Source organism: Trachemys scripta, chromosome 3 (genome assembly GCF_013100865.1).
Source record: "Trachemys scripta elegans isolate TJP31775 chromosome 3, CAS_Tse_1.0, whole genome shotgun sequence".
Classification (NCBI taxonomy): Eukaryota; Metazoa; Chordata; order Testudines; family Emydidae; genus Trachemys; species Trachemys scripta.
In genome coordinates, this window is record NC_048300.1 from 164,205,723 (window position 1) to 164,225,370 (window position 19,648).

Below are 19,648 nucleotides of genomic sequence, written 5' to 3' on the forward strand. Positions count from 1 at the left end.
GCTACTGCGAGCTGTTTTCAGGTAAACTTGCAGCTTTGGGACAGGAGATTCAGACCCTGGATCTGTGTGTGGAGCCAAACAGGAGTGTCTGGCTCAGCAAGACAGGGTGCTGGAGTCCTGAGCTGGCAGGGAAAACAGGAGCAGGGGCAGTCTTTGCACATCGGGTGGCAGCTCCCAAGGGGGTTTCTGTGATCCAACCCGTCACAATCACCTCCTTTTCTTTTCTATTCTTCCACTATTTCGATGGTAGGTTTCACAGAAAATGAGTGACTGTTTTTTTCTTCATTTGGCTTCTTAGGGATTCAGTATTGGTGCATCGGGGGTATGTGAATGAGTGAGGCGAGACTACATTGGCTTAAAATCCAGTAGTTCTTTATTGCAGCCAGAGCCCTCACATAGCCAAGACTGGTCTCCACTGAGCTGTCACCAGGCAGCCCCCCCCCCCCCCCGGACGTGTTATCTTTTATATCCCGTTCTTTCAAGCAAGATCCACTCTGCAATCCAGCAACTGTGGGCGGAGAGAGACCCATTACACCATCTTTCTGTATTTGCGTAGCTTTTCTTCACTACCTCCTACACTTCATCTGCCAGCATTTTCATCTACCCACTCTTCCATTTTCAATTCAGTTCCTTTTCAGCTGATTTCCTTTACCTCTGGAAGGCTTTCCAGCAGATTTTTCCCTCATCACCTGACTGCTTGGCTTTCCTCAGGTCACTTTCTCACACCTGACATAGAACTGTTCCTCTAGGTACCCACAGCACATAAATAAACGGAGCAGCTAACTGTTTATTCATGCATCCTGCTACTGAGTTTGAAAATACAGATGCCTGTTTGCATGCAGAAATGTAAGAGTTTGGAGAGGACAACAGATGTGTATAGATCACAGACTAGCCATTATGCCTATGGCTGAAAATTAAACTCCTGTTATTGACAGCCTCAACAAAACCACCTCAGCAAAACTGAAAACGTCAGGGTCAATGGCCAACTTCTCCTTTTGCATAATTTCAGCTGCACTTGTATTTGGTCATCAGAGACTGAAAGGCCCAATTATTTTCAGGTGGCTCTGTATTTTATGGTGTTCAGAACATTAACTCCCATGCATCCTCTAACTATCGCCAGTGTTTTGGAAATACCAGAATTCCTGTCCAAAACAACCCAGGAACAATTTTACATAAAGGGGAGCACAAGTTGATCTGTAAATATGCAACCCTTCTGCCAGGTGCCAATAGTAACAACAAGGGCTGAGATCAGTGTGTCAAAGGCTCCTTTTCAAAAAATAAAGACAGTGGATTGAGCCCTCACTCAGAAGCCTACTCTTATTTGTGGCTCTGGGAAATAAAATAAAGATTCTTTACAAGCAGTTCTTTCCCCCCCCCCCCCTCTCCTCCCCACTCACAAGCACTCAGGAGTAGAGCTGAGCACATATTTTGGCTAATAGTTTCAGTTCACCAAAAAATAAAATTTTCAGCAAATTTACTATTCATTTGACACAGTCACTAAATGGTTTCAGCCAAAACCATTTTTTTTTTGGGGGGGGGGGGGAGGGAAACCGAGGCACCATTCAGAGAGCAGGAAGAGCTGCCACATCACTGTTATGGTTATCTTAGTCATTAGGGCACTCACTAGGGATGTTGGAGCCTGGGTTCAGTTCTGCCTGATGTGGAGAAAGGATTTGAGTTTGGGCCTCCCGCATTGCTGGAGACAGCCAAGAGGCTATGGGATATTCTGGGGTGATGTTTTCTCAATCTCTCCTGGTGAAGCTGTTCCACTGTGTATCAATAATTAGTCATTGGGGCAGGGACATGAACCCAGGTCTCTTACAACCCAGCTGAGTGCCCTAATTACTGAGCTCAAACATATAAGAAGGAAGGCAGAAGTAGCACCACCACCACCACCTTCTCCTCTCTCTCCCACTTTGTGAATCTAGTCCTTTAAAATCATGAGGTATCAAAATATTTTATTCAACCTGAAATGAGCTTACAAAATTTTGGCTGAATTTCATATTCACTTTGGATCAAACTGGAAAATTAATTATTCTCCCAGCTCTACTCAGGAGTCCTTCAGGAACACGAAACACAGAAATCTTATTTGGGAAGAAAGGGGAACAGTCAAAAGAAACATACAATAACCAGAGTGTGTGTATGGAGATATGTATATAATTAATTGAACAACCCAAATCAAATACATCAAGAAGTTAGTCAACCCCTCCCAGTCTCAAGTAGTAAGTGCCCAGCTGACGGAAGTCCAGAACCCTGTCTCATCACAAAACCCACCCACTAAAAAACCTGTTCACAGGTCAATTCAGTCTCAGTGGTAGCCACTCCAGTCATGCAAAAGGACACAGCCAGTCTCACTCCAAGGTGCAGCTACCTGGTCCTATTCTGTGATTTCAGCTCACTTCACCAAGTGGATGGGGAAGGGTGCAATGAAATCAGCTCACTCTTGGCAGTGCTGGTTTGATCCAACTTCACCATGGAGTCAGGTCAGCTGCAATCTACTTCCACGGTCAATCCAGTCTGTCCTCACCACAAAGTCAGCTCTGCTCTGCTACTGTAGGGATATTAAAGAAGGTACTAACAGTGATTCCCCCAAGTGACAGTGACCCCCTCATAATTTGGCCCCCACACTTTAAAATCCAACAGTTTCACCAAGTACAAAAATCTCTTGGGTCTTCTGTTAAAACTTGTAAGCTACTGTCTGTAGAAACCATTGATTATATCTATCCTGTGAAAGATATTTTACTACTATGTAAAACTTACAAACAAGTTAACTGACTTTGTTCTTGAAGTAATTGATACAATGTAAACAAACACTATAAGCTGTTAAGTGACTTTCACTTCATTCAATGGCTCCTAGGACAGACCCCCACCCTCTGTGATTAAAGGGCCGGGAGTCTCAAATGAATTAGCACAGACTCTGAAGGTGGTGGAGACAGTAAATTAAAATATGGTTAAGGGATGGAATGTATGCTGATGAATGCTTGATATACATGGATGGTTAGGGAGGTGCCAGCCTAGAAAAGGAGTATCCATCGGCCGAAGAATGTGTCAAGTGGATGACCAGAAACCCCCAGAGGGTAAACTGGGACCCACCCCATCACTGGAAGGATGAGAAACACAAACTTTGGACAGTGTGGAGCCACCAGGAATGTGCCACTTTGGACAGGAATGTGCCATCTGCTGATTGAGTCAGCAACAGCAGGATGAAACAGCTCCCATAGACTAACATAGGAACTAATTCCTATAAGAATGGACTCTAAAGACTGATGACTTTGAGTCTCTGGTTCTGCTGCCAGCCTCCAGGAGCATCAGGTGCACCTGACACGGACTCGGCTCCATCCTCATGACCAAGATACCTGGCCAGTAACTTGGCATGAGCAACTTCTAGGCTGGTAACTATAATACCTATACAGAACTTGAATGAATGATTGTGTGAATGAATCTCTCTCTCTCTCTCTCTCTATGTGTGTATGTATAAGAAATAAGTAGTCAAACAACGTTGTTTACTTTTATCTTTTGCTTTATCAGTATATTTACAATAAATGTGGCATCTTTGCCTTATCCCTCTTAATAAGATCCTGCTGGTTTTTATTCTATTGGTATAACACTACCACTGTCCAGTCATGCCTCTCAGTGGTGTCAGCTCTGCTCTGGTCCAGTCAGGCCTTTCTGGAGAGTTAGCTCTGCTCCACCCTTACTACTGATCCACCTGGGCATCTCCATGGAGCCAGCTCTACTCCCCCATCCCAGCTGCTCTATAAAGGCCTTGCCATGGAGTCAGGTCTCTGTTGTCAGTCTGGTTGGTCCTCTCCATGGACTCCAATACACAGGCACAAAATCTCCCAATGGGAAACAGAAAGCAAAATAGGGCCTTTGGATAGAGCCCCTGCTGTCTGGGTTAGAATTTCTGATTTCTAAAACAAAGCCCCTTTCCCCTCCCATTGCAGGGCCTAAGTTTTGTGCCCATGTCAAGAAAAGTCTTGGTGACCCCTGACCCAAGGTTTACCCTACACAGTTCCTATGCCCTTTCATTAGTACACATTACACATGAAAACTTAAACCTCTCTCAGGACACCTTTTTCCCCTCACAAAGAAGTTTTTTAAAAGCGCACACCCTTGGCAGTCACTTACCTCCCCTCAGTGCAAGGAACTTGCAGCAGCCAGGTCTGAAGGCTCCCCAGCTGCACTAAGCTGATCCAAGGAGAGCTACCTACTTTCTGTAGAGGAAAGAGGGGCAGAACTGGTCTAATTCATCCAAGCCAACAAAGTTTGCCATGTCATTGTCATTCCTGGAAGGTACATTTGACTGATATAATTGTGTTAGTTTTAAGGTGGGAGAAACTGGAATAATTTCCTGTGCATTGGGAATATGTTGGCAGCCCAGCAAAATTAATTTGGGGCAAGGGACTTTATGGTTGGCAACCCTACTCCTGGGTCTGCTTAAAAAGACCTGGCGCAGACCATCCATCACCTTTCAGAGTTGGATATGTTAGCCATCTGTGCCTCCTAGTGCTGCAGCAATGTCCTCAAACCTCTCCTCTATCTCTTCCCTTCAGAACATTATTGGATTTGTGACTCAGGATCCTTCATTAATTTTCTCTCCTTCTTGCCCTGTGTGGGTTATCCCTATAGTTTTCAGAGTTTATTTCAGGTTACTTACTTTTTACCCAACCCATTCATTATTCCAGTCCAGGAAGACGAGGTGAAGAGAAAAATCAAGACCTCATGAAGTGCATTAGAGGTGAGAATACTGTTCTGAAGAGCAAATTCCTTCCTGCTCTCATGAAGGACATGTATCCTGCCAGCCATGGCATAGCGAGAAGAGACATTCACATCCACCATGTGGATAAAGCAGAAGATAAATCCTGGAAAGCAAATAATGGAAAGCTGTTGTGCTTATTATTACATGCATAGGAATGAGACGCAAATAAATGGTTAAGCAGGCAAACTTAACATGATCAATATCTTGATTGCTGTGAAGAAACAAATGTGAAAATGACTGTGTGGTATAAAAAATAAGAGGGTTTACTCTAGATATTATTTCTCCAAAATAAGTTCATTTATTTCCTATATAGTTTAAAGTGCTCACTTTATCTGCCTTCCCAAGTCTTTGGGGAGTGGTTGGGAAGATGGACTTTATAGCACATTTTGGAGATAAACAATTCTTCTGTTGCGGTGGACCAGCAGGGAAAGAAAACTCCAAACCTGAGGAATCTTCATGGAAATGCTCTGCTGGCAGCTCCCTCCTATTTAAACCAGGGGGAGGAGGGGACGACAACATCCTCAGTATGACTGCTGATCACAACTGCTGTAACATCAACAGCAGATACCTGGAACTCCACTTGGAAGCCCACACGCAGCCCATGCAGATCACAGAGCACTAGTGCTACATGGTCTCAGGGTGAAATTCTACTGAACAAGCAGGCAGCTGCATTCTGCATCAGCTTCAGCTCCCAGGTGGTCTCAAGATGAAGCCTTGTGAATAATGAATACAGTAGTTTGATCTTGATGTGGAAAAAGCATGCTCTGTGTATCTACAAAAATGGTCACACCAGTCTCATTAGGCATAGATGGTAAAAAGTTGCTAGAGCTGCAACTACCTGCAAATCCAATAGTAGGTTTGAATGTAACAAGACCCTTATGTTAGAAATCTGTGTTACGAAGGTTGATCATATTCACTCATTCAGGGCATTCCCTAGTTCTTCCACTTTTTCCATCCATCCTACAAAATATCATCTCCGCCTTGTTTCTGTAGAGCCACAACCTATTAGTAAGTGCAGGTGATAGGGGATTGATGTGGGCTAAGGAAACAAGCGAAAGACACAAAGCTGATTCACTCACTCCTAATCTGTCAATGAACCAAATGAGTACTCCAGAAGAGAAGAGTCTTTAAAATATTACCAGTCATTTGAACTAGCTAGACTCCCGGTGATATTTCTTTCTATCTGAGCCTAAGGTAATAACTGTTAGCCAATATGGTGCCAAGCCTGCAAACACTTATACCCATACTTAGCTTTACACATGAAAGTAATCCCACTGAACTCATCTGGTGAAATCCTGGCCCTGTTGGAGCACAGAGAATTTTGCTATTGACTTCCCTTAGACCAAGATTTCACCCAATGGGACTATTTATGGACATAAAGTTAAGCAGGTGTGTTTATAGGATCAGAGTGTACATCAGTCAATAAATATTTTTATCTATTTATAAAAAAGATAATGTACATATATGGCGCTGTATAAATAATAACTGTAAAGATGTTCCCAATGGTTAGAGCTATTCGACCTGGGTGGAAGGAGCCTAAATGTGGTTAAAGGAATAATAATCACCGATGAATCAAATATGGGTTTGAAGAGTTAATGTACTTTATGTAAGCTGCAATGACTGCTCTGAGGTCATAGCAGAGGACACTTAGTTATCCCAATTTGTTCGTTGAATGGCATCCAGAGAGAAAAACATTGAGCACAGTGAGGAAATTCAGCTTCAAGGACTACCAAAGAGAAAGAGCCTTTTGTCAAGCTGAATAGATGGAATTCCACACACATTTTCACACACACAAAGGAGGAAAAGGAGCACTTATCGCTTCTGTTTTCCTCTTTTTTCAAGGTCTGCTGCACAAAATCTCTCACAAGCAAGTTGTCAGCAAGGAGAAAACATTTGGTGTACAGAATCTCTGCTGAGAGATTAATGATATCATTTACTGCAACACTACCATAGCAAGAGAAATGCATCTGAGAAAGATACAGTGGAAGAGGGGGCATGAGAATAGGACAAGCAAACAGTACAATAATGAAGGGAGCTAATAAATGTATTTGTTAAGTAACTAACTAGGGGCCTGATTCCCCACCCTGTTAATCCATCCTAAAACCTGTGTAGCTCCTCTGTAGTCTATGGGAAAACAACGGTGCAAATTTGGTATAACAAAGTTAAATATGGGCCTGAGCTTTATTTCTCTTGCTCTACTTTTACTCTGATTTGACCCCAGACTTCATGGGAGTTACTCTGGGCTTACACTTATTAAGTGAGGGTGTGTCTTCACTGCACAAGTTACCCAGATGATTGGCACTTGGATCTGAGCATCCCCACAGCAAAGCCCTACCCCTGTTACTGTGTCCTCACTGTTTCTGCACTTGCCTATGTGTGTCTGGGGGCATAGCCCATGCTGGTTTGTGCTGAGTTGTTCTAGATTTCTTTCCCAGTTAGTTGCATCAGTTGTAGGAGAATGTGGCTGTCCTTTGGGGGGATTGTGAGAAAGGCATTGGCAGACTGTCAACACTCAAGTGATTTTGTCTGCACCCTCAGTGCAAAGTGGGCAGGTTCCAGTCTGAGATAAACTGGAATCTGGGTGCTAACCTATACCCACGGCCGGGTAAGCTAGCCTAGGCTTAAAGCAACTCCAAACCTGTTTCAGAGGTTTTTCTGTGTGGATGGTGGGGGAGGGAGGTTGGGCTAAAACCTAGGTAGGAGCCTGGATTAACTGTGCAGTGAAGACATACCCCGAGAGAGACTCAGGCTCTACGTATTCAGTTAGAGAAAGGCCAAACAAATGTAGCACAACCAGCCACCTCCACAATCTGAATCCATTAGCACCATTCTTGGAATGGCCACAGGCTGAATGGACCTGGAAAATGAACTACCCTCTCACTCCTTGAGGAGGGCCATCTAGAAGATCAAAGGTAAAGCAGCTTGGTGGCATAGTGAGGTGCAGCCCATGCTGATGCTGATTGTATTATACCTATTTTAAGGACAAATAAAAGACAGCACCATTCAGGGCTGTCACTCTGATACCTTTCACTAGCACTAAATTAAGCTTCAGCACCTAGTCTGAACGTTGGGCTGCTCACACACAGGTATTGGGCAGGTATGACTGGGAGCAAGCTCCAATGACCCATCTTAACTGGTCCTGTAGGAGTTTATCTTAACTCAACACCCTGGGGCCAAGCTTACAATCCCTAAACACTCCAAACTCCTGTTCTCTTCAAGGGACGCTTTGGTGCATAAGGAATGCAGGATCAGGACCTTTGTAATTCCCCATCAAATGACCTCTTTAAGGTCCTGATCCAAGGCCTGCCTGTTGCAGTTAGTGGGAGTCTTTCTGTTGACTTTAGTGGCTTTGGAAAAGAGACTAAGGCCTTGACTATGCTGGAAATGGTTTTCTAGCAATGCTATACTGGTGTAATTATACCAGCAAACCCTTCTAGTGGAGATTTAGCTTACACCAACAAGAGTTCTTTTACCAGAATCCCAGTTTCTTGAACAAAATAAGCTATGTTGGCAAAAGGACTCTTTGGCCAGAATAATTGTATCCACACCAGGACTTTCGTGGGCATAGCTCTGTTGGTTAAGGGAGTGAGTCTTTTCACACTCCTAACTGACATAGCTATGCTGGCAAAACTTATTAAGTGTAGACAGGGCCTAATACTGTCTGGCTCTGCCTAGAGCTATTTGAGTCCGCTTCAGCCAAACATCGATGATAAAAGAAAACGTTAAAAAAAATCCTTCAAAACTTTAGAAAAAACATTTCCAAGGGATTTGTATTTAATGCATTTCAGTTATTGTTGTTTCCGGATCTGAAACCACAGAAGAAAAATGTTTTGCCTTGTTTTGATGTAACAAAACATTTTAAGGGAACAGTGCCAGGGATAGCTAACCAACACATGACCTCCAAGCTGTTTCAGTTTTCAGACATCACTTCTGAATGCAGCTTTGAAGTACAACACACAATGACCCTAAGGCGTTTATCTAGTCTGCCAAGTCATTTCATTTCTCTGCTTTATTTACTTTGTAAGAATTAGTCAGTCGATGTAGCAGATAGCAACATTGAAGAAGGAAACTGAACATTGTGAATGGGAACAGTCCCCTCTAAGCACAGTTGTCTTCCCTTGGATGTTAGGTTCTATTAATGTTTCCACTACTGCAACAGGAGATTTGGTTATTCACTTATAGCACTCAAATCCACTTCTGCACTGACAGCATCACTTAATTTTTTTGGTTTATAGGCTGATAGGTTTATGCACATCTCTGCTGCCTTTTCATAAAAAGTGCTTTGTTATTGCTTGCTTGGCTGATTGAGTTTTACAGCCCACAGGGTATCAGTATGGCAATACCCATGTTGTTGTTTGCTTTAATAATTCATTCGCATTTTGAAAAAACAGAGAATGAGGGACAGGAGGTCTAGTTCTCTTAACAGTGATGGGACCATCTGCCAGAAGACCCTGGGTACTGTTGGTTTTCTCTGTACCCGGAAATTTTTGCTACTGTCCATCCTGCTCCATCAAAGCTAGTGTAGAGAAGGGACCAAAAGCAACCTATATTCTGCACAGTTGCCTTGTGGATCTTTTCTGAGCATGGTTAGAGAACACAGTGCTTAAAATGCGAGCAGTGGCCTGCAGCCCTATCTAGCCACCAGTGTTGCCACAACTGGTGTAGGTGAACCACTGGCAGTAATACAGAAACATTTTAGCAACAAAAATCCAAGCATAGATGCAGCTTTTGTTTCCTGGGAGATTGGGAGCGTGTGTGGGTGGAACAGTAGAATTTTTTGACACATCACATTTTGCAGCATGAATCCACTAAAGAGTGAGAGGAGCTTCCTTTGTTAGTGTGCTTTTTGCAATATTGAACATTAGTAATATATTTCTTCTTAAAAAATTCTGGTTTAGCTTGTGCTTTATAAATAATAAGAGTTGATGTGGACAATTTGAAAGTGAGGGGAAATTCAAAGAGTCTATAGAAAATTACTGGGTATCACACCGGCCTAACCTCAGATTTGGGGCTGGAGAATCAAGCTTGTATGTGATTTCTCAAGATCTTGAGAATCCTGAGATTTTTGGAGGCACTTTAGGAAGCATAACATTCATGAGTACCATAGTCACTGGTACTACACCCATTAAAAAGGCCCTGAATAGGATAAAGAAGGAAGAGAAAGATTAGTTATCCCAAATCTAGATAGGCAACACAGAAGATAGCTCTTGAATAATTGAGTACTATTGTCAGGCTCTGGTTCAGGCTGTCAGGCCTGGTGGTTTGAGCAGTGGTCGAAGCTAGACATAGAATCAGGACTGGGCCAATGCAATGCTGAAACCGGAGTCCAGGGACAGCTGTGAGTCAGAACTGAAGTGAGAGTCTGTAGGCAAGTCAAATTAGTATCATAGTCAAAGTCCAGTTGCAGGTCATAGGTCAAAGCCAGGTTGAAGTTAGTCTGAGGGTAGGAGCAGATGCAGGGCTGGAGCAAGGTCAGAGTAGGGGATGGAAAAGGCTGAAGTGGGCTGTAACAAGGCTCAAGCAAGGCTGGAGCAAGAATGGGAACCAGATCAAAGGCAGGTTGGAAACGTAGGGCAGTGGCTCTCAACCTTTCCAGACTACTGTACCCTTTCAGGAGTCTAATTTGTCTTGCATATCCCCACGTTAAACATCACTTAAAAACTACTTGCTTACAAATCAGACATCCAAATACAAGTGTCACAGCACATTATTAATGAAAAATGGCTTACTTTCTCATTTTACCATATAATTATAAAATAAATCAAATGGAATATAAATATTGTACTTACATTTCAGTGTATAGTATATAGAGCAGTATAAACAAGTCATTATCTGTATGACATTTTAGTTTGTACTGATTTCCCTAGTGCTTTTTATGTAGCTTGTAAAACTAGACACAAATCTAGATAACTTGATGTACCCCTGGTTGAGACCACTGGCCTAGGGAGTCTGTTACAGAGCAAGGCAGCAGGAGGGTCCTGGCCACGCAGTGCTGTTACACAGACTAACTTGCCTGTGCCAGGAGGTCATCTGAGCCCTGCACAGGGATAGGCTGCCGCAGCATGCCTGAGGGCTGAGGCACTGCAGGCTCTGTTGGAGGGGGGAGTCATGACACCTGATTGAGTAGCCCTGGTCTGGCTACAGGTTTGCCTCACAACTACACCTCTACCCCGATATAACGCTGTCCTTGGGAGCCAAAAAATCTTACCGCATTATAGGTGAAACCGCCTTATATCGAACTTACTTTGATCCGCCGGAGTGCGCAGCCCCACCCCCTGGAGCGCTGCTTTACCGCGTTATATCCGAATTCGTGTTATATCGGGTCGCGTTATATTGGGGTAGAGGTGTATCATCCATGTAAAGTAGGGAATATATTATTTTATTTAAAAATACATAGTGTCCTTTTCAAATGGCAGCAAGAATCCCAGAGGAACAGGGACCCCTTACAGTTTCACTTCTGTTTGATATGTGTCAATGTTGACATAAATCACTGCTCTGTAGACCAACCTTTGTACTTTACACCTGATAAGGAGAACTCCTTCAGTTTTCCTAGATCAAAAAGGAGCCAACGAGGAAGACAAATATATAGCAGAGAGGGTGAGAGGGAAATAATAAGGTCTCTGTTCCCTCAATAAAATACACTAGGAAAACCACAATCAGGACCAGAGGCCTTTTCTATTTACAAATTCAAAACTGAAGATACTGCACCAAATGCTGTCCTCAGTTACCTGATTTTGTATTGTTACATATGTGAGAATAGAATTAGGTCAATGGAAAGCTTAATGAGTCTATGGTAAACACTGTTTACAATCACATCCCTGGATCAATAGGTTCTTTTCTATATCGCTTATATTCTATCCCAACAGGAAAATAGCTTGTTTGCTGCATAACTTCTGAAAGAATATGCCTTAGCATGGATATTTGTTGCTCCAGTTTTTGCATAACCCATCTGACTCAGGAGAAAAACTGAAAAATGGGGCATAATAAAAGAAATCAATGTGATTTTTTTTCTACTCTCCCCCCCCCCACACACACTTTATACTATATTTGTTTCAGACAACTTGTGGTTGTGAATTACACAGAAAGAAGGGTTCTGGGTGAACGGGTGGGTAGAAAATTAAGTAGTAAATTTTGGCTGTCTTTACAATGTCAGCTCCTGTTCCACATGGAAGCAGCTGTTGATAATGAACATTTAAAGTTGCGGGGAGGGGGGCAGCTCTTCAGCTGGTATAAATTTTCAATTTACACAGCTGAAAATCTGGCCCTTGGCATCAAAACTACCTTTAATGGACTTAAATAAAAGCTAATTGCAAGAATTAACATTATTATATTGGTGACACCTTAAGAAATAAGATTTAAATTTAGGAGAGGGAAACCCATCCCTTAAAAGTTGTAATCGCATGAATTTATATCAACCTTGAGCCAAGCACCCATCCCATTTTGCACTGACATTGCATCAGGTATCAACAGCTTAGCTGGGTCAGTCTTTCAATGAGACAGCAGTGATGGGGATTCATGAGATGCCCATCTTTCTTCTGGGTTCAGTATTGAACCAGTGCCCCACCATGGCGAGAAGGGCTGCTAGAGACAACAGCTCTCAGATTATCTTTCTGAGACATCCTACAGACTCATAGACTCATAGACTTTAAGGTCAGAAGGGACCATTATGATCATCTAGTCTGACCTCCTGCACAACGCAGGCTACAGAATCTCACCCACCCACTCCTATAACAAATCCCTAACCTGTGTCTGAGCCATTGAAGTCCTCAAATTGTGGTTTAAAGACTTTAAGGTGCAGAGAATCCTCCAGCAAGTGACCTGTGCCACACACTGCAGAGGAAGGCGAAAACTCCCAGGGGCTCTGCCAATCTGCCCTGGAGGAAAATTCCTTCCCGACCCCAAATATGGCGATCAGCTAAACCCTGAGCAGTGGGCAAGACTCACCAGCCAGACACCTAGGAAAGAATTCTCTGAAGTAACTCAGATCCCATCCAATATGGTTCTGTGTTTTTTCAACAGCTTTGTGTGGGAAACATTGTAAACAATTTTTAGGGCTCAATCCACCGACTTCAGTGGAGCTATTCTGATTTACCAGCTGGGAATCTGGCCCATTGAATGTAATAAAGAATAGCGGGTTGGCTGGCTGCTGGCTTATTTTTTAAACCATCCTGTAGAGTTATATATCAGGTTTTTAACTCCAGTAACTTTTACAGGATGGTTCCAAAAAACACATATCAAGGTTATAAGGCTTTCAGAGGTTTTTTTAGAAGGGATATAACCGAGGTCCTATTTGTGGTCTTTAAAGAACCCTTCATAGGCATATAGTTTGTTTAATACATTTGGCTGTGTGAGTTATATGGAAGTATAGGTACCTCTACAGCTGTGTCGGACACCAGGTGTTGCAAAAGGACTGTAAAAGGTAGGTATTTAACAGAAAATGAACATTCATACTAAAAATGATATGCCATCTCTTCTTCTCCAGTGTATGCAGCATAACCCAGCCCAAGGAAAGAGAGAGTGCCAACTCAGCTTCATTCTTCTGCTTTTCCGCCAAGCCCTTCTAAGCCCTCTGTGAGTACAGGCTGAATGGCTAGAGGAAACAAAGTCATGGACATAAAGTATATTCCCAGAAACCCCTGGGTTATTTCCAGGTTTTATGTGTGTCTTAGCATTACCTGGTTCCCTCTCCACAGAAGTTGCATTGTCAAGAAGTTGGAGGGGAACGAGCGGAAGCTGGGAGTCAGTATGGAGGCACAGAGAACCCTCTGCCTCTTCAGATCGCAGGTCTGAGGGACAAATGATGCCAGGAGAACCTCACAGATTTGCCATTCTCCAAGATGGGTAATGCCAATAAAGGGAATAATATGGCCTTATATGTTTTCTTTCAAATCCATGATAAGGAAAGTTGCTGTTGACATGGCATAGACTCTTACCAATGTAACAGATCCCTGGAGGAGAGGAAGGTGATCAGGAACAGTCAACATGGATTTACCAAGGGCAAGTCATGCCTGACAAACCTGATTGCCTTCTATGATGAAATAAGTGGCTCTATGGATATGGAGAAAGCAGTGGATGTGATATATCTTGACTTTAGCAAAGCTTTTGATATGGTCTCCCACAGTATTCTTGCCAGCAAGTTAAAAAAGTATAAGGTGGAGAGAAAGCTGGCTAGATTGTTGGGCTCAACAGGTAATGATCAATGGCTCGATGTCTAGTTGGCAGCGGTATCAAGTGGAATGCCCCAGGGGTCGGTCCTGGGGCCGGTTTTGTTCAACATCTTTATTCATTATCTGGATGATGGAATTAATTGCACCCCCAGCAAGTTTGCAGATGACACTAAGCTGGGGGGAGAGGTAGATACACTGGAGGGTAGGGATAGGGTCCAGAGTGACCTAGACAAATTGGAGGATTGGGCCAAAAGAAATCTAATGAGGTTCAACAAAGACAAGTGCAGGGTCCTGCACTTAGGAAGAAAGAATCCCATGCACCTCTACAGGCTGGGGACTGACTGACTAAGCAGCAGTTCTGCAGAAAAGGACCTGGGGATTACAGTGGACGAGAAGCTGGATATGAATCAGCAGTGTGCCCTTGTTGCCAAGAAGGCCAACGGCATATTGAGCTATATTAGTAGGAGCATTGCCAGCAGATCGAGGGAAGTGATTATTTCCCCCTATTCGACACTGGTGAGGCCACACCTGGAGTATTGTGTCCAGCTTTGGTCCCCCCACTACAGAAAGGATGTGGACAAATTGGAGAGAGTCCAGCGGAGGTCAGCGAAAATGATTACGGGGCTGGGGCACATGACGTATGCGGAGAGGCTGAGGGAACTGGGCTTGTTTAGTCTGCATAAGAGAAGAGTGAGGGGGGTTCTTCACTCTTCTCTTATGCGGACTAAACAAGCCCACTTCAACTACCTGAAGGGGGGTTCCAAAGAGGATGGAGCTCGGCTGTTCTCAGTGGTGGCAGATGACAGAACAAGGAGCAATGGTCTCAAGTTGCTGTGAGGGAGGTCTAGGTTGGATATTAGGAAACACTATTTCACTAGGAGGGTGGTGAAGCACTGGAATGGGTTACTTAGGGAGGTAGTGGAATCTCCAACCTCAGAGGTTTTTAAGGCCCAGCTTGACAAAGCCCTGGCTGGGATGATTTAGTTGGTGTTAGTCCTGCTTTGAGCAGAGGGTTGGACTAGCTGACCTCCTGAGGTCTCTTCCAACCCTAATCATCTATGATTCTATGATTGATGTCAGCCAAGACGTGTGAAATAAGTGCTCTGTGGTCTCTGTGTGTCTGGATCTCTGTATACGTCTCTATGCAAAGTAAACTAGCACTAAGGCCTGAGAGTCTGGGGCAAGTTTTCAAAGAAAAACAACAAAGTGTGGGCATAACTAATCAAAGATGTACTGAGCTGAATAGAAAGAGCTGTGAAGGCAGCAACAGATGAACTCAAGCAAATCTCCTCAGGTAGGGCGTACTTAAATTGAGGTCTTTTCCCAGTGGCACCTTGACGTGAAGAGCCAGGACAACCCTGACAACTTTAACTGCTTTGGAAGGAGACAAGGAAGTGAGGCGGGAATTCAAGCACAGTACCTCTAGAATGGATTATTAAGATGAGCAATAGATATCGAAGTTAAATGCTGACTCAGACTTCACAGTTTAATTTAAAAATAGACAAGAGCCTCTGAGAACTGCATGACCAATTCACAGGAAGATGTGAAATTCTTCTTTTAGATTAGATTGTCTGGATTTGTATAAAGCACCACTCCACTTCCATGGTGTCTCCTGGTGAAATGACTCTGCAGGGTTTTCAGAATTTTAAATGATATTTTATAGGGGTCTCACCTATAATGTGTATTTCATGTACTGTTTATTGACCTAGCATAATTGCCACCATTATTTAGACAATAAACACAAGACAAAAACTCCTGAGCCTCAGCTGGTGTAAATTGGCATAGTTCCACTGACTTCAATGGGCCTGTATGATAAAACATCCATTGTAACTATAGCTGTCCTCAAGCTGAAAAATGTGGATCTCTCTCTGTCACCCTTCTCCATTCCTTCACTACCTCACATAAACAATATTCAGATTTGTTTGGACTTTTGTTTTGACAAAGATAGGAGGCAGCTGTGAAATTCATTGTCATATCCGCTCCTCCCGAAGTTCAGGAGGTTTTGAATGTGAGATTCAGTGTCTCTAATTCTAAGCAAACAATTCCCCTTCTTCCTCTATCAGGGAGAGAGGGTTGGGTGGGATATCTGATCCACCCCTGTACCTGGAATAGTCATTGACCTGTGACCTGTACAGATTGGGTGTAAAACATTACCAGAACAGAATTTTCCACTTGCACATTTTGCACTTACTTTTCAAATGTGCAAATGGCTGCAAAGCTAAAGGGAATCAAATCCGGAGCAGATAGATAATCTGCTGCTACGGACTAAACTCTTGAACAGTGAGATAATGCTTTCTAAAGTGTGTGGGAAAGAATCTAATAGTATGAGAGCATGTGTTCTTCCTTCCTTCCTTCCCTCCCCAGTAGCTTCCTGCATAGTCGCTGCAGCCAACCTGTGGTTATCTTGCCCCTCGCTGCAAAGCCCTCAGTGACCACATTTTTTAATGAATAAAAGCATCGGTTCACTAAACAGCATCATCAAAAAAGACATTAGTTGACACTGCCCTGAGTCTGCACTATGATCAATTTTATTTCCTTTAATGCTTTTTTCTAGCAAGCACAGTAAACAGCCCCTGTTTTTATTTAGCATACCCTTCTGCTGGAGGACAAGATACACCAGTTCTCTTCTTCATCTCATCTAGAAAGTTTTGCTGTTGTTTGTAGGTTAGCATATATTCCTTTTCTTTCTTTTCTGCAAAACAAAAAAAGTATCAACAGGCAAGGGAAAGAGGAAGTCCCTGGCAGAAAAGGAAAGTCTCTGGATTCTTATGGTAATTGAAGGATGTTATTGAGTCAGCAGAGTCCTTTCACCTTCCCAGTGACCTACTCGAAGAATTGTGCAGAAACAGAAATATAATCTAACCTGCAAAGGAAAAGACAAACGTCATCTTAAAAATATTTCTGGGTATGCCAGCTCATTAGGGTACTACATTCAGAATTGTCACTGTTAGCACACTCTAAGGGCAAACTTTTGCATAGGGAGAAGGTGGATGTAAGAACATTATACATATATATTTCCCCCCTCCTTTCCATGGCCTGTTTGTCACCACAACCACCTTGATGAACTTAAAACTCAGCATCTTCCATAGGTTCTAATTCCACTCCTAACTGGCAAGCAGGTGTCACTTCTGAGCCACACCTACTTCATCCTCCTCTGAAAAGCTAAGAATATTAATAACTGTTTCTGGTAGCCATCCACAATGTGCTAGATTGTACAAACCTTTTAGTCTATCATGATTAAACGTTAGAAAAACTTCCTGTCAGCGTAGTTAAGCACTGAAATAAATTGCCTAGGGAGGTTGTGGAATCTCCATCATTGGAGACTTTTAAGAGCAGGTTAGACAAACACCTCTCGAGGTCCCTTCCAGTTTGATGATTCCTATAAGAAACCTGCAAGCTGACAGTGTCATGCTTACAGACTAATATGGATATAATTGTCATGTCCTATTTATAATATGCATTTGTAAACACAACAGATTAACTAGACTGTAAACTCGTTGGGACCACCTTTTACTTCTGTGCTTATAGAGCGCCTACCACAATGGGGTCCTTGTAGACCTTGTCACAATACAAAATAAATAATCAAGAATAATAATGTGTTGCTCCCTTTCTCCCCACCCACTAGGCTTTTTGTTTGTCTCTCCTTAGATTATAAACTCCTTGGGGAAAGGATTGTGTCTTCTTATATGCTTGACATGTGCCCAGAGTAGTCAGAAATAAGTAATAATTTACTTCACTTGTAGCCAAGAAGCTGATCAACATCCTCTTATTTGGGTTCTAAGGGCATGGCTACACTTGCAGATGTAGAGCGCTGTGAGTTAAACCCACCTTCGGAGAACACAGTAGGGAAAGCGCTGCAGTCTGTCCACACTGACAGCTGCTTGCGCACTGGTGTGGCCACATTGGCAGCACTTGCAGCGGCACTGGGAGCGGTACATTATGGGCATCTATCCTAGCATGCAAGTGACTGAAATGTGCTTTTCAAATGGGGCAGGGGGGGGGGGTGGAGTGTGACAGGGAGTGTGTTGTATGTGGGAGGAGAGAGAGTGGGTTTTGGGGGGCTGAGAGCATGTCAGCATGCTGTCTTGTAAGTTCAGACAGCAGCAGACCCCTCCTCCCTCCCACCTCTCTATCTCACACACACACACTAATGGCTTGCATGCCGGCTGTCAAAAACGGAGCTTTGAAAGGGCATTTCCACATTCCTACAGGAGTTCAAAACAATGACAAGAGTGGTCATTTGACTTAAGGGGATTATGGGACATTTCTGCAAGCCGATCAGAGTGCAGTAACCCAACATCTCATTCATACTGATGCCTGTGTGTTGTAGCCAAAGCGCAGCAAACGTTATTCCTCTCGCCGAGGTGGAGTACCAGCAGTGCTGTAGCTATGGAGACAGAGCGCTCTATGTGCCTTGCCAGTGTGGACGGGGAGTGAGCTAGGGCGCGTGGGGCTCCTTTATTGTGCTGTAACTTGCAAGTGTAGCCAAGCCCTTAGCAAAGTTTCTCTCTCTTGAAGCAACTACAAAGAAGCACACACTATAGGTGTAACCCACACACCTCCTGGGTGTGGTGCTCTGTCCCATCAGTGGCACTAAGACCACTTAGAGATTAATGAGTCTGCTCTACAGCAGGGATCAGCAACCTTTGGCATGGTTTGTTTAACTGCTGCATCTGCAAGTCTGGCTGATCGCGGCTTCCACTGGCCGCGGTTTGCTGTTCCAGGCCAATGGGGGCAGCGGGAAGCAGCGCAGGCTGAGGGATGTGGAGGCCGCCGCTTCCCACTACCCCCGTTGGCCTGGAGCGGCGAACCGCAGCCAGTGGGAGCCGTGATCGGCCGACCTTGCAGACGTGGCAGGTAAACTGGCCCGGCCCATCAGGGTGCTTACCCTGGCGGACCGCGTGCCAAAGGTTGCCGATCCCTGCTCTACAGCCTTCACTAAGGGCCATATGGCTTTTAGCTCATCCAGTAGAGGATCATGTATTAAGCTTCAGAGGTCCCAGGTTTGATCCTGCTCACCAATGACCAGGGTCTGTCAGTATTACATAGGCACACAGGTGTATTTACAAGGAAACCTTTGAGATACTCAAGGTCACATCAAGCAGTGAAAGCATAGAGGCCAAACATTTGAGGGGGACTGAAAAAGTATACTGTGCTTGATACCACAGAGAACATACCCCCAAATAAGGAGGACTTTGAAACCCTAATCTATATAGCCTTTGTGCTGTAACAGGTAGCTTCGGTGCTTTTACTTTTCTCATATGAGAATTAAGCATGTTGTCTGTGGATACAAACTATGTTTGAAGCCAGTCATCACTAATTTGCTGTAGACACAGCTGAAATTTTACCCTATGGGCCTAATCATCCAGGGAGATGCGTGAACACAATTTTCACTAAACTCAATGTAATTTGCATGCATACATCTCCTAGGATGAGGCTTGATGTCAGCACTATAGTGCCTGATACCTAATTAGGCTCCAACAGACTTATTTTAACCCACACAGGATGTGTGAGTGGAAATCTAGGAATTTATATGCTCAGGGGATTGGAAATGGTGTATATTTAAACTGCGGGGGAGGAGGGGAAGGTGTACACTGAACCTTACATATTCTTACCCTATCCAGTTAACTGCATTTCTTGCTGCATTCTTCTCTTCTGGCCTCTCAGTAAGTTACACCACATGAAACACACTTGCAAACAGTGGGCCAAATTCAATGCA

At 43.7% G+C, this 19,648-nt stretch overlaps 1 long non-coding RNA gene across 1 annotated transcript in view; it reads left to right on the forward strand.

Annotated features, from left to right (window-relative positions):
• LOC117875248 overlaps positions 1-2,090 on the forward strand; it is a 21,024-nt gene extending 18,934 nt beyond the window's left edge. Inside the window, exon 3 of the long non-coding RNA XR_004645236.1 lies at positions 299-2,090. This is a non-coding gene — a long non-coding RNA (uncharacterized LOC117875248). The remainder of the gene's footprint in view (positions 1-298) is intronic.
• The last annotated feature ends 17,558 nt before the right edge of the window (positions 2,091-19,648 follow it).